This window comes from Lactuca saligna, chromosome 6, assembly GCF_052625555.1.
Source record: "Lactuca saligna cultivar CGN05327 chromosome 6, ASM5262555v1, whole genome shotgun sequence".
Taxonomy (NCBI): domain Eukaryota; kingdom Viridiplantae; phylum Streptophyta; class Magnoliopsida; order Asterales; family Asteraceae; genus Lactuca; species Lactuca saligna.
The window spans coordinates 90,270,871-90,274,913 of record NC_136422.1 but is presented as its reverse complement, the minus strand read 5'-3'; the positions used below and the strand labels follow the sequence as shown (position 1 = coordinate 90,274,913).

At 33.6% G+C, this 4,043-nt stretch overlaps 1 long non-coding RNA gene across 1 annotated transcript; it reads right to left on the bottom strand.

Annotated features, from left to right (window-relative positions):
* Positions 1 to 226: 226 nt before the first annotated feature.
* Positions 227 to 802, bottom strand: LOC144999797 (uncharacterized). Its single transcript, XR_013661006.1, has 4 exons — positions 721 to 802; positions 576 to 622; positions 428 to 461; positions 227 to 300 (listed from the first exon to the last, which is right to left on the bottom strand). It is a non-coding gene; the product is annotated as an uncharacterized LOC144999797 (long non-coding RNA).
* Between the last annotated feature and the right edge of the window lie 3,241 nt (positions 803 to 4,043).

Sequence of the window (4,043 nt, the reverse complement as noted above, 5' to 3'; positions counted from 1 at the left end):
TCCTATAAACTCAAATGTGAGATGAGAGGCTTGTTCACAACCAGTAAGAAATACTAAGTAGAAAGAAACAAATCAGCACCGTTTTCTGCTTCTGCTGCAAGCAGTAATATGGAGCGTGACCCACGATAGATGAGGCAGTCATCTCCTTGAAAGCTAAATACATATGTTCTCGCAAAACTAACATAAAAAAAAAACAATAATGAGAATAATTTGTGGCATTCATCACCTTTAGTATCCAGCCACAAATCAGGACCAATTCATCCATCAAACACACAATCAGCACTCAGCAAGCCCACTCCACTACCCTCTCCAACAACAAGTCAAAGTAAGCATCATCCAAGTGTTAGTGCCAAAAAAATCAAAACATTCATTAATTTTAACGTGTTGGGAGGAGAGCAATTAGGTAAAAGGATTGAGAAATTCGTACCCATGCTTATCTTAGCAAACTTGGTTTGGAACACCTGCACAATAAAATATAAATTATCAAAAGACTAAATGACTATCTTACCCTTACATTGAAAAGTCAAAGTGCCAATTTAATATGAAACATGGGTATGATTGTATAAAAAACGGACCTTGAAGCCAGTGTCACCTAGATTGAAGTAGAATCTCTCCTGGTATCCTGAAAAAAAACAAGGGACTATTTATTTTAATTAAACTTACATAAAATATAAGAGATTCTTTATGCTGATTATATGTGTAGATAATTAGAAACTTAACTGAAAGCATTTTAAGTCCGGGGAGGGATAATATTGGGTCCATATGTAGGAAAAGTATCTGAAGTACATCACCTGAAATCGATCGACAACCACAACTCGAGCCTGGTCGTGATTATAGCTCAACTGCCACCTTCACACTCCCGTCAGAAGTTTGTTAATCAAATATGATCACTCTTGGACACGGGCATTAAACTTAATAAAGAATAAAATTTTGCTTTCCATTTGCTTTTCTTATTACGACATTATAATTTAAAAATCTTCTACATATCCTTTCTATTTGGATAAAATATGTTATAAATGGTATATATTTTTCAAAAAAAGCACATTGCTATCTGTTGCATTCATTTTTTTATCTCAAGAAATGTCTAGATTTTCATTAATTGGTAAACAAATTTAAGTTTTGTTCAGTTTTTACCTGATTGTACTTGGCTCAGTGCTCTCCACGAGAAGGAGAGCCTGCTTTGATTTGACAAGAGGCAAGACCAACCACCAGGTCAGCAATGAAAGAATCATCTATATCCCCACTTCTCTATGATATCACCACCATAACTTGGAACCATCATAACCGGTCAGCAGATTCATACACATTTGAGAGGTAAAAACATCTTAGAAAACTTCCTCAGGGCATTATGGTCACATAAATGCTATACATCATCTTCCTCAGGCAGTTTCACCACCAGCTAGTGCGCCAAGGATGGGAGCTGTAAGGTAGATCCATATGCCTTTGTAGTTATTTGCAGCTATTGCTGGTCCCAAGGTTCTTGCTGAGTTCATTGATGCTCCTATCAGTGGCCTATATCATTTCAACAAAGGGAAAAATGTGAACAAAGAGGTTACCCCTTTTTTTAAAAAAAAAAAAAAAAAAAAAACTTCTATCAACATACCCAGTTATCAGAATATTAAGAAGGTTCAATTTATACGTACCCATCTATAAGAATATTAAGCATGACAGTTGCCCCCACAGCTATTCCCGCTAGCTCGCCAACCTGTGCTGAAATAAAAATCAGGTTACAGTTATTTGAATAATTGCAAAATTTGTCTATGTTCATGTATATGTAAAATTTCCATAGCCAATTTTATATTAATACTATAAAATAATAAATATAAATAAATAAATATATATACATATATATATATATATACATATATATATATATATATATATATATACATATATATATATATATATATATATATATATATATATATATATATATATTACCCGTGAAGACCAGGGGTAGATGGGCGATATACACTTGTTAAGCCTAATTGTCTAGCAGCTGAAGCAGTGGTTTCGCTAATGCATGCAACAGAACCCTCCCATGTCTGTGGTTCAGGTAGAAAATCCACCGAAGCACTGTTGCATGATAAAGATTAACAGATTAGAGGTCATTTTTTTGGATTTATTTTTCAAGTTTTATGTTTTTTTTGTTGCATAAAGCAATAAAAATAGCAATGAAAGAAATGGTGTCTTCTTGAAGTCAAAGTCCATGAAAGCATGAGGAAGATATTTGTTGAATTTCTCAATATATTATAACAAAAAAGTTCGAGAACTTTATATCTAAGAATACAAATTATTGGAGTGTAATGGAGACTGAGAAAACCTCAAAATAAATAATCAGATAAGCTTCGGTTCGGTTAAGCTTTTTAAATTAGGTCATAAAACAAAGCATTGAACTAACCCCAAAAAAAACATGTGAAACTCCTTCAAAATTTACAAACAAAAAAATATTTATATTTATATTTAAAAACATGTGAAACTCCAAAAAAAAAAAAAAAAAAAAAAACAGGTGGCATAATTAATAGAAAATGATCTTACTTTAATTGGATGCACGGCTATTGAAGACAAACTTCAAGAAGGGTAAGAAAGAAGCTGCAGCAACACCTCAACCCCTGCTGCAACAACATTTCCATTAACCCAAGGACAGAAGAAATTATGATGCTTAATTGGATCAAACTCCACTACTTCTTCAAAGTTGCTTTCCCCATTTGGAGGCCCTAAATACCAAAATATATAAATAAAATAAAAAAGATTAAATGTTCAATCATTTTTAATAGAAAAAAGGACTCTAACCTAGCCCATTTGCAGGAGGCTCACATGGTTATACATTCATGCTCTTTATGTTACATTTTCATAATCTCAGGTTCGTGAAATGGCAATGGTTTCTGCTGTTCAGGAAGCCCAGAAAGATAATCTCAGAAACTTTAGTGACTACATGATGACAGTGTTAGAGGTTAGTTTCTACACAAAGTCAAAGTTACACTTCAATTCTATATTCTGATATCTACTAAATTACCCTTTTACCGCCTGTTTAATACTAAATTACCTATTTTTTTTCTATCTATCCGGATGACTGGCAAAAGGAAAAAAGGGACTTTCTTCACAGCTTGAGCCGCATCTCCAGTTTAGCAAGGACCAATGTAACTGATTCAAGCATTGGGGCTAACCGATCAGGGCCAATATTATCTCTATTTTCTAGTCCTCACATTTCATCTGGTCCTTCTAACATGGAGCTTTTGGCAATAGTTGATAAAAAGGCTGCAACATATGTCCAGGTTGTGAGAAAACTCAATGATCCAAGAAAACGTAGTTTAGAATATAAAGTAAGTCCATCAACTTATCATACTTTTGTTACTCGATTTATTTATTAATGTGTATTTTGTTCCATTTTTCAGTCAACTACTGCTTTTAAGAATGCATATGATCACAATCTTGGCCTGGATTCTTCTAGTGGTAACTCAGTTACCATGAACAAGATCTGGCATCTAATTCAGGTACACATTGTTTTCATATGTAGAAGATTGCTCTTTCAAGCATTTTATCGATCACTTGGAGTGCATATATGCTCTCTTTTTTCTGACCCATTTACTTTAATTGTACATTTATAACCATCGAAAACAAATGCCAAAATCACATACTTTAAGCATCGATTCATTGTAAAATATAAAATAAAACATCAAGCTGAGGTTCAACAAAATAACATTAAGAGAGGGGTAGAGATTTTCGAGATGATCTACAGGGGATGAAGAAATAAAGTTCTTCTGTTCAAAAATAAAACCAAACAGATTCATCACTCTCAACATTTTAAAGACAAACATCAAGTAGTTAAACACAAATTTTAAACTGAAATTTAATCAATATAATGAAAAATCAGAAAAAACATACTCACAGTAGTAGTCGTGGCGGCCGTAGTTGTCGACTCCGCCATCATAAACTTTTTTGTTGAAGAAATAGGAGATGGTAGAAGCATCCTTTTCATAGCATAGTAACACCTCCCATTCCTGGGAGAAATAGGAGATCGTAGTTGTCGGCCGTAGTTAAAC